This window comes from Plectropomus leopardus, chromosome 24 (genome assembly GCF_026936395.1).
Source record: "Plectropomus leopardus strain MGB_pleo_1.0 chromosome 24, ASM2693639v1, whole genome shotgun sequence".
Lineage (NCBI taxonomy): Eukaryota > Metazoa > Chordata > Actinopteri > Perciformes > Serranidae > Plectropomus > Plectropomus leopardus.
Genome location: NC_142199.1, coordinates 18,176,787 through 18,188,446, shown reverse-complemented (window position 1 = coordinate 18,188,446; position 11,660 = coordinate 18,176,787). Strand labels below are relative to the sequence as shown.

The following is an 11,660-nucleotide window of genomic DNA, read 5'->3' as shown; positions in this document are numbered from 1 at the left end:
GTGATTCTTTTTTTTTTGAAGGAGTTTGAGTTATCTTTCATGACATCATTTTTATGTGATTGTTATTATACTCTATATCTATATCAGCCAGTAATCAATTGTCTCTATAATAAAGCTGAAACAGAAGCAATCAAAGTTGGTCTCCAGTTTTTACTGTTTGGATTGTGATTTCTGGTTTTAATGATAATAAGCAACAAATCTGTTGTTAATTGAACGAATGAATGTTTATTTCAAACATATGAAACAAACAGACAAAAAAAAAAACTCAAACAAAAACAAACGAGCCTTACGGCTGACTGCAATGAAGTTAAAAAAAAAAAAAAAGGCCCATACAAAACCTATATTCCAGTCTCAATAAACAAATACTCAAACTACTAAAACTTCAATATCACATGTTCCAAAAACAGTAGGAATAAGTACACACTTAAATACAAGCCAAAAATAAATGTGGTTTTCCCAACTCAAATTAACAAGTCATAATAACACTATTGCTCAGATGTGTTTAGTAGTTTGATTTCTTTCAAATGAACAGTTTTCATGAATGTATCTTAAATTTAAATCATGTTTTTTCGTGTGTGAACTCCAGGAAGTTTTAATCAAACAGCTTTTTGTTTATTCATATTAGTTTCCGCGTATACACAATTGATTCATGATTCATTAGAGGTGATATTTTGATTTATTTTACACAATGGAATCATAGAAGGGGTTAAGCTGAAAACATGTGGAACATTTAATGAATTTAAACATGTTTTTAAAAACAATATGTACTGAAGAGGTGGGAAGTGGCAGAACACAGAGGGGAACAGGACTGAGACCACCAGAAAATCTTCACCTTCTCAGCGTTGTCAGATGTACGATAATTATTGTATTTGTATGATAATTTTGTCCTCTGTGCGATGCACAATCAATTATTACAAAATTTCCGTAACGTACAATAATTTAACCACAAATACAATAAGCACTTAGTTTAGTTTACACGTCTCATTTTCACTCATTTCCTGGCTCCTACATCTGTGCTTTCGCATCACTTCTCACATGATCTCCTTACAGCCAAAGGTGTTTGGTGTAGTCCACAGTGATTGAAAATGATGGCAGGTTAGCTGATGAAGTCAATGAATTTGTGATGACAAACATTTATTCAGCTGGATGCCCACTAATTGGCCTCCACCTATTTACATAAACACACTTAAACTGGAATTGAAAACACACGCCTTTCGTAAGCCGAAGTTTTTCGGCCTCAAATGAGTTCAGTGAGTTTAAGCTATGACATGATGTCATCAAAAATCCACTTTAAATAACAATCGAACATTTGTTACGAGGCTTCGTGAGAAGTGTGCGATATCTTGTGATATTTAGGTCAGCTAGAACCTCTGAGACTGTGGCCGAATGTTTTCTCCGTGACATCACACTCACAACAAAGCCAGATGACATCACCATACATTCCGAGTTCCGGAACTTTCAACTGCTTCATTTCAGATGAAAGTTCCGGAACTTTCAGCTGCTTCATTTCAGATGAAAGTTCCGGAACTTTCAGCTGCCTCTGATTGTTTCTGCTCAGTTGGTTGTGAATAGAATGACATGTAGTTAGTAAAGCAGTAATGTTTCCAACAGCAGAGTCAGTGTATGAAGTGAAGTGTGTGTTGTGCTTTGGCTTGGACTTTGTTGCTGTGTGTGTTCTCTTTGGCTTCCCCTCCCCGTTGTGTTTGTCTCCCTGCAGTGTGTGTGGCAGGAGGTGTGTCTGGCTCCCTCTCTCTCCTGAGTTGGTAATGAGGCACACCTGCTGTGAATCCTCAGCAATCAGCTCCTCCAGAAAAGCTGCTCTTCACTCCTCTGCCAGATCATTCTGCCTCGTTCTGTAGTGTTTCTCTCTGTTTCCTCCTCCAGTGGTTTTTCCTCTGATAACCTTCCTGTGTTTCCAGTCTTTCTGCTGCTTGTTTGGATTTTGAACACTGATGAAATAGGGATATGCAATGCCCTGGGCTCACATGCTTCTTTGAATAAATGAATGATGGTTTACTTTACTTTAGGAAACATAGACCCCAAGTTTAGGTCAAAGCTTGCTGCAATCAGACTCCTTGTTAAAGCCAAAGCTAATGACATTAACAGGTGTGGTGTTGATGTTGTTTTACAAAAAATAGACAGGTTAGAAGAAAGGAGCTGTTTTCACCTACAGTAAACGTAGGTATTGTGAATGTACCTTTGAGGAAATGCAAAGGAATTTTGATGAACAAAACTTTACTAAAAGGACAGTGGAAAAATACATTAGACAGTGCATTGAAATCGAAAGGGCTAGCACAGACTTAACTCAAACAGTCTTCTGGGAAAATGCTAATACTGTTAAAAGATCATGCCATTTCTGTTGAACAGTTCAGACAAAAATGAATATGCTCAGTTAGTTTTGGACTTGATTGAGATAGTTCACATACTGTTTGCCCCAATTTTATCTGGGCAAAGAGTATCGTGACTGAAATCAATCGATTTAGCAGCATCTCAAACAGTTTAAGCAACTGTTTTCTGAGAATAATGTCATTCCTAAGCAACATTACATGCTGCATCTCCCTGCTCAAATTCTTTCTCCGGGCCTTTTGATACGACATATGTGGATGAGATTTGATTCTAAACACTCTTTTTTCAAACAGTGGTTGGTGGTAAATTGAACTTAAAAAATGTCTGTAAGTCACTTCTGAAACATAATCAGCTTTTTGAATGATGTCAAAATGAAACGAGCACTGAGCATCCTATTTTTGTTCATGAAAAGGAATTGGGTCCTGTCTCAGAAGTAACAAATATGGAGTAAATCACAGAAAAGATACAAGGTTTTTGGGGGGGACTGATGGCATACAACATGTGTCACTGTAAAGTGGCTGATTCTCAATGGTAACAAGTACATCAGTGAACGGTCTCTGATAGTCACCAATGTAAATGAGACAGTCTTGTTTTGAATATCAGATGTCCACTAGGACATTTATATGTTGCAGTAGTGATGAGGAATGTGGGTAAAAAAGACAGAGTGTAGGTGATAAGTCGATTAGGTCAGCAGCAACACGATCTGTTGGTGAAAAGTGAGAACTGAGAAAAGCCAGAACTAAAAAGCTTACAACACCAGGTATTCCCAGGTGTTTTCCCATCCAAGTACTGACCTGGCCCGACCCTGCTTAGTTTCCGAGATCAGACGAAATCAGGCGTGTTCAGGGTGGTATGGCCGTAAGCGACAGCACGAGTGACACATTTACAGATGGGCGGGACAACCGACTTCCAAATTGTGAGCTCTGTGGCCAAAGTTTGTCATGTGTGTTTGGAATTGTGAAACAAATACTAGAAAATAGCACTGTGAGGCTAAACCCAACAGACGCGTGTCACGCTGCCAGTGTAGCGCAATAAGGCTTGTTTTAAGCATTTAAACGTGTCCAGTGCCTTGCGGCCAAACTACGTGGCCGTAGTCTGCCCTGCTTTGAGGTCCCAAAGCTGAAGCTAATTTCATTCCTGTAGTTTACTTTTAAAAGTTTTGAATTTCCCACTGTGAATCGGCGTCCGCTGACCCATTGATTTTTTTGGTGGTCATTATGTGGCCTCCTCGTCACATTGTTTTTTGGTTTTTTTTATCCGTTCTGTGTCCACTGGGTAAGCGGCAGCAGCATCCTCTGCTGGTAAAAAGCCAGAACTAAAAAGCTTACAGCACCGGGTATTCCCAGGCGGTCTACCATCCAAGTACTGACCTGGCCCGACCCTGCTTAGTTTCTGAGATCAGACAAGATCTGGTGTGTTCAGGGTGGTATGGCCAAAATGTAAAAGTAGAACAATAGTAGCGCTCACTACCGTGGCACTCAGGATAATACGTCAGGATAATATACATAATGTCCAATGTCTGCAAAACTAAGGACATGAATGTGGACTTTGCGAAGAAGCAGAAAAAGAACTACGCCCCCCTTTGGCTCTGTGATGTTTGTGGAGAAGCCCTTCAATGGTGGAAGAAAAAATATAGACAGCAGTGCTACCCCCCGTCAGGTTTGAAAAGAAGGATGATATCATGTTTCCGTAGTGTAGTGGTTATCACGTTCACCTCACACGCAAAAGGTCCCCAGTTCGAAACTGGGCAGAAACATTGTTAAACTGTCATTATCATATCTCAAATGTCACACATTTCCTGACGCCTCTTGACTAGCTGCTGCTGCTGGCGTTGATCAAGAGGTCTGTAACTTCAGATGCGTCCCTGAACGTGGCCCTCAGGGGGAGTACATGTGTTGTGGTGCTCTGCTGTTTGGCGGCATGTTGCAGAGCTGTAGAGCCTCGTGAGGAGTCGGAGGCTACAAAACTTATACTTCATTCACATTTACAACCACAGGGGACGCTGGTTATTCCTCTGGTCTTTGGTAAGTCCTCCTGTGTAGCCCGTCTGTGCTAAGTACTTATGACCGCCGCCTGCAGTGCCAAGCTAAAGTTAAAATATGTAACGTTACAATCAACTGAAATAGTCAGGCCCCAGAAACGTGCTTTTTATGGTTTCATGGTAAATATGCTGGATGTTTTGTACAGCTTAAGTACACCTTATACTTATTAGAATTTGTGAAATATTTGACAGAGTGTAAAGTTGTACCATTTATTACATTCTTATTGGTCTTTAATTTAAGATTTATAAATTCAACTGTGTCAATTTTAGAGACTTGCATTTAGGCAAACAAGCATGTGAAGGCAAAACATTTGCATGCCCGCTGAACTATGGCAGCATAGTCTCATCCACCTGCTTTAGGATGTCCTTGGCTCTGTGATGTTGGAGAAGCCCTTCGATGGTGGACAGCATTGCTTCCATCAAATGGCTGTGGTCCAGGACTTAAATAAGGCTTCCTGTCTTGTTGTGAAAAGCCGATGGTTTGAGGTAAGAAAGATATAGACAGCAGTGCTACCACCTGTCAGGTTTAAAAAGAAAGATTGTAATTGTGTTTTTTGTTTTGTTTGTGAGGGTATATACTAGCTAAATGATTTGAAATGCCGCTGAGGTAAACTTTGATTGTCTTGGTTTTAACCCCATACAATTCCTGTAAAATTCCCCTAAAACGCCTGTTCAAGACATACCCAAAGTAAATTGAAAGCCATTCTTGTTTCTTTTGTAGTACATGAACTTGCATGGTCTCATTTGAAAGGTAACACTTTGAAGTTTTCTCCCCAGCAGTCAAAACCACTGTAAGTGCTTTGGTGTTTGAGTGACTTTAGTGTAAACACACTAAAATAAGACATTTTTTTTTATCCCCGCCCAATTTTTTTTTTAGGAAAAAGATGCTGTAGATAAGTGTAATTTGCAGGTATTAGCTGAAACTCACTGTGGGTCCATAGTGTAAGTACTTATCTAATCCAAGCTGAAAGTTGATAGCAATATAACATAAAATGAATATTCTACACAGGTTTTTCTAAAAGTTTGTCCAGGCGTTTCCAAAAGGGACATTTTGGAGACTCCAAAAGGACACTTGGTGACCATGGTCACATGCTTTGGTAAAAAGGCTGCCATTTTTGAATGCTTCAACCTACAGCCATAATCTTGGGCTCTACTGAAAGCTGACACTCAGGGCTCATATATAATATAACATATTTATTTACATATTTATATAATATAAATATTACTCATCAGTATTACTCATTCAGAGTAACAGATGCATAAACACATTATAATGTACTTTTGTAACTTTGTGCACAAACTTTGTGCATAAAAAACAGTAAAACCAAGAGCTGTAGTAGAAAATAAAATATATTTCAATTATAAAACACAGCAAACTATTCACACATATTCACAGCAACATTCACAATACTATTTACATGACAATATTTATATCTAGATATACATACATATATATATGTAAATACAGTATAGATAAAAATACACACACGAGGGATGCCTACAAGTTATTTTGGCCATGCCAGTCTGTGTAACAGTTTCGGTTCGGTACAAAGCACAGTGGCACATCACAGGTGCTGTCATGGACCTGCTGTTTCTCCTCCTTACCTGCTGCCAGTACTTTTCCACACACCCTCCCTCTGCTCTGCTCTACCTGCTAACCACGCCCACTGCTGCAGCCTGCTCTCCCCTCAGCTGCAGCTCATCTCCAATCAGTGCAGTATTTAAGACACTCCAGTTCACTCACTCATTGCCAGATTGTTCCTCTGCATTATGCATGTCTTTCCAGCGTTTCCCCATCAGATCTCCCGTTGCCGACTCTGCCTGTTCCTGACCTGCTCTCCTCGCCTGACTCCCCCCGGACCTACCTGCACTTTTTCCTCGACCACGTATTCAGTTTCGGCATTCCGGAAATCTGACGGCTCTACTGGTAAAGACTCCTTCGCTCGGCTAAGACGATCCTCCTGCCTGATCCCTGTCGGTACTGTTACACCCGCGGACGGACTTCCTGGTTACCGAACCCCTGCTTGTCCCAGACCATTGCTCTGCTCGATCCCAGTCGGCGTTCCAGCACGTGGAGACGGCTCGTGGAGCTACGGGGTTTCCTCCCCGCCAGCCACTGAGGGTACAAGCTTCGTTTCTTCGCCTCGTGTGAAACCCAGAGACTTTGCTAGGGCTCCCTGCTCGAAGAACGAACTCTTTGCCTGTAAGCTGAGCCATTTCTGTGTTGGTTATAATAAAAGTTATTACCAACTAAACGAGCTTGTTGGTGTACTGCATCTGGGTCCTACCACCACCCGTTTCAGGTGCGGCACTTCACTGGTGTCTTCATTGGACAGTGCTTGCACCTCAGACGACCAGCAGTGCTGTGCCCGCTGATATAGACTGGTAAGTGGCTTTCTCTACGTGGAGCAGGAGACGGTACAGGTGTGGATGGGGACCCTGCCTCAGCCAACTCCTCCACAAGGGTCTCTCTGAATACCTTCTGGTTCATTGGTGTTTCTCCCTTGACCAAAGCAACTGCTTTATGAAGCAGGTAGACGTTCACAATGGCAATGTCCATGAAGTGGTAGAAGAACGTCTTGTACCATCTCTGCGTCTTGTGTAGAACTGTGTAGTACCCAATCAAAGCATCAGAGAGGTCCACTCCTCCCATGCATCTGGATGGACAGTGTTTAGACAAAACATTATTATACCAAGCACACGAAAAGGTTTAGAACATGGCTGAATATATAGTATGTACCTGTTGTAATCCTATTGTATAGCTGGGGAAACACAGACGTCCTTCACTGCCCACTGCCCATCTGCACCCTTGACCCTCCTGCGGACTGTATCACCTGCATGGGCCGTGTGGAGTGATGAACACATATAGACATCCCTCGTATCTCGCCACAGGACAAACAGGAGTGAGTCTTTTCTGATCCAGCGTATGCTTCCGCGGAGGGATTTTGAGTCCAGAGTGTTAACTTTGGTCTTTGGATACACTGCAAAAATGGCCTGTCAAATTTAAGGCTAAACACCCTAGATTTAAGCATACTTGCACTTAAAAGAAGCAAATTTGGCTGCCAGTGCAGTAAGCAAATTTTGCTTGTTAAGATGTCTTAAAACCAGTAAAACTGTGTGACTCTCATTATAGCCCATAAAATCTTGAAATAAGATCAAAAACACTAATTTCAAGCAATTTATTTAAGCCTAGTTAATGCAAATCAAACCTATTATCACTCAAAACTAGTACTTTTTTTACTATCAAATTACTAAAAATTAGAATGATGAAATTCTTGTTTTTAGGGAGCTAAATTAGATCACTTGTTCTTAAAATAAGTAAACATGGCAATGCTTGAAAAACATGGTTTTATTAACATGAAACCAGGGAAAGATACAGTTAGAATGGTTTACATACCAGGCAACTCTGAATCTGTTGCTGCTACAAATATTAACAAGCTTTTTAATTTAAACAAATCCTGTGTGTGTCATGGTTCCTGCATTCTCCTCCTCCCCCTCCCTGCCAGTAACTTTCCACTCACCTTCCCCTGACCTGCTCTACCTGCAAGCCCCGCCCACTGCTGCAGCCTGCTCTCCACACAGCTGCAGCTCATCAGCAATCTACCCGGTATTTAAGACACTCCAGCCCACACACTCATTGCCAGATCGTCCACTGCAGCATGCGTGTCTTTCCAGCACTCTCCAAACAGATTCTCCGTTGCCGACTTTGCCTGTCCCCGACCTGCTCTCCTCGCCTGACTCCTCGTGAACCTACCTGCCTTCTGTCCCCGACCACGTGCTCAGTTTCGGCATTCCGGAAATCTGACGGATTCCCTGGTAAAGACCTCTCTGCTCTGCTCCGACGATTCTCCTGCCTGATTCCTGCTGGTACTGTTGTTTCCGTGGACGGACTTCCCGGTAACCGAACCCCTGCCTGCCCTCGACCACCTCTCCGCTCGATCTCCGACAACGCTCACACACGTGTTGTCGGCTCACGGAGCTACGGGGTTTCCTCGTCACCAGCCACAGTGGGTACAAGCTTCGTGTCTTCGCTTCGTGTGATTCCCAGAGACATTGCTAAGGCTCATAGCTCAAAGAACGAACTCTCAGTCTGTATCCTGTTTTCCATTCGTGTTGGTTTTAATAAAAGTTATTACCAACTGCCAGTGAAGTGTACTGTACTGCATCTGGGTCCTCCATACACCCGTTACAGTGTGAGCAGATCACTACAAATTTATAAACAGCTTTCAACCAAAATGGCCTGTACTGTGACTTTAGTTTGGTGTGATATTTGAAAAGCATCACAACCACAGAAATTAAGAAATATTGTTCTTTGTTCAATACTGTTCTTGCCATTTTTTTAAAATTGTATACAAAAACCAAAAAGGCATTTGTACATAGACATCCCTCTTGCTTAATGAAATGTGTGTGACAGTCATTAAAGGGGACGTAAACAATTTAAGCCTCACTGTTTGAATGCAACTTCACTAGCTGGGAAAATGTTAACCACAGAGCTGATGCTTGAAATGAGATGTTTTTGTCTGGACATACTAGTGCTTAAAATAAGGTTTCTATAGACCTGAAGTGGATGTTTCCAGACTTGTCTCCTGTATCTAGTTAAAAATAACTCAGAAAAAGACAAAGATGCTTAACAAGACCAGGCAAGTGATATTTACTTGAATTAAGTCAAATGATCTTTCCTAGTCAGCACTAGATAATCCATTTACACTTAAAACAAGACTAACTAGATTTTTTTTAATCTAAATTTAAGATTATTACACTTGGTTAGATCGGCAGTTTTTGTAGTGTACCCAATTCTATTTGGGCGGATGGTTCCACATGCCCAGATCCTCATTTGAAGGACTTGTATAAAAATTGTTGTTTACAAACAGTTTGTAGCCAGTGCCCAGCAACCGAGTGTTCATGAGGTCCATCACAGACTCATAACTGAGCCCCTTGCCACTGCTTCCCTGCATCTTCCCTTCATACACAAAAAAGTGCCAGGTGTATCCACTCTTGGATTCTGCAAGGACAGAGAGCTTGTATCCCCAACGAGTTGGCTTATTTTTCATGTACTGTTTGAGACCAGTGCGCGCTTTTGAGGCAACCATTCGTTCATCTATTGCAATTTCCTGGTTTGGGTGATGATTCTTCTTGCAGGCTTCCCTTATGTGGCAAGGCGAGCGGAATAAGAAGGTTGCTGACAACGCCACCTGGGGGCTTTCACCCCAGGATATAACAGGACTTCATAAGTTACCAGTTTTCGATTTGAAACAAGGCACGCAGTTCGAAAAACTCCACAGGACGAGAGCGTGATTTCCAATTATAAAAATATATTTTATTAAACAATTATTTTTAACTGAGTAACAGACTAAATAAATCAAAATAAAGACAATAATAATGGTGAGAAATGATGTGAGGGGCCACTTAAAGGAAATAAGGGACAGGGCTGGGGCTTACCACGACAGCGGTAACAAAAAAGGGAGGGATCCAAAACTACACTTCACCCGTGACACTGCAAACCAAAACGTGAAGAAGGAATCACCACCAGGGGAACCGCTGCCGCTCTGGGCCTCAGCACCTGTCAACAGAAAGAAAACAATATTAAAACCATAAAATCAAGGCAGTCCTCACACACAACATAATCAAAAATAACACCCCAAAGCCAAAAGAAACTATACTAAATCGCAAATTATCAAAATCAAGAAAAGAAATATTTCTAAACAATTAATCCGATATAACAGAAACTCAAGCAATAATAATTCAATGAAAAGAAATAACATAAATAAATCCAAACAATAAATCCAATATAACACTGAGACGCAATAATAATCCAATGGAAAGAAATAGAAAAGAAATAAACCCAAACAATCAATAAATGTCTGCCACTCTAATTTAGAACAGTCTTGGCGGGTATGGCTCTGTGGCAATAAAAGTTAGGACGCCTCTCTGGGCGCACGCCGGCAACTTTTGTCTAGGGTGTTTTGCCACAGCCTTTGGCTGCAGCCAACAGGGCCGGATCAGAGAGTCAAGTGCAGGCCGAACCAGAGCGCCGAGTTAAAGCGGCTGGAGTCCCACGAAGAGCCACACGGAGGACAGTTACACCGGCAGAATGGACGAGAGAGGGACAGCCACGAGCCAAGACAACGCCGAAGCCAAGACGAAACTAAAAGAGAAAGAACCAAGGCCAAAAGGAAGAGCCCGGACACAGAAAGAGCCCGGACACAGAAAGAGCCAGGACAGCAGCAAGGCTCACAGCGGCGCGTGACGGCCGCACACGGAGAGCAGGATCGGAGGTGTCACCGCGGCAGGAGGAGGAAGCGCACAGCCCAGATTCCGCAGAGAGTGCACCACACACACACTGACCCGAGGGAGACAGCCCGGCTCCAGGTAACACCGCACTTTTATTTTGAGATCTAACCTGCAAACCAGCAAGACACCACCACACACGCTGTCGGCTCCGTGAAGGAGGAAGAGGAAGCGGAAAGGACGAGACGGGTCCGACCTGGTCTATTTATAGGTGATGCGCAATTGTCTGCCACACTGCCCCTCACGGCAGGGAGTGCAGCGCTATCCTGCAACACTTATCTCATTGTAGAGTGGCATTATTTTGCAAAGGCAATCAGAGGCTGCTGTGCCTCTGTTTTGCTCATTGGCATCTGCTGCCAAACTACTGAGGTGAAGGGCTTGGCTGATCCTCAGGAACTTCTTTCAGGTCATCACTAGTTTAGGAAATGACAAGCTGTAAAGCTTACTCTTTCGCCAGTAATCTGTAAATGATGAACATTGTAGGAAACCCATGTATATCACCATAGCCATGTACGCCATCATGTCCTGCAATGTAACGTTGATCCATTGGTTCGAGGTTGTTGAGTGGTAGGTTGTGCCACAGTCATTGGTGTTTTGCACTATTGTTTGTAATACAGAGTTGGTAAAAAAACAGCTGGAATAGCTGCAGGACTGTGTATGTTGCTGTCAGTATCACCTGAGGTCCTGGTGTTTTGGTGGGTCTGAAGGTGGGCTGCGGGGGCATTATGTCCTGAACATCAATGTCATTCCATTTCTCCTCCGCTGAGCTGGATGCGCCAGCTTGACTGCTGCTGCTGCTGCTGCTGCGTCTGCCTCTCCCTCTCGCTCTTGCTCGGCCTCTTGCTCGTCCTCTTGCTCGTCCCCTGCCTCTTGGCCTTCTCCTGCTCAGAGTTTCTCTCTGTGAAGTGGAGGGATGGGGCTCTTCCTCTGACGCTGTACTTTTCTGCTGTTCCACTGCATGTGATGTATGGCTTACTGCAGCAGA

At 42.7% G+C, this 11,660-nt stretch overlaps 2 pseudogenes; both read right to left on the bottom strand.

Annotated features, from left to right (window-relative positions):
- Positions 1–3,091: 3,091 nt before the first annotated feature.
- LOC148185538 (5S ribosomal RNA) lies at positions 3,092–3,210 on the bottom strand (annotated as a pseudogene).
- A 457-nt stretch (positions 3,211–3,667) lies between these two features.
- LOC121939474 (5S ribosomal RNA) lies at positions 3,668–3,786 on the bottom strand (annotated as a pseudogene).
- Between the last annotated feature and the right edge of the window lie 7,874 nt (positions 3,787–11,660).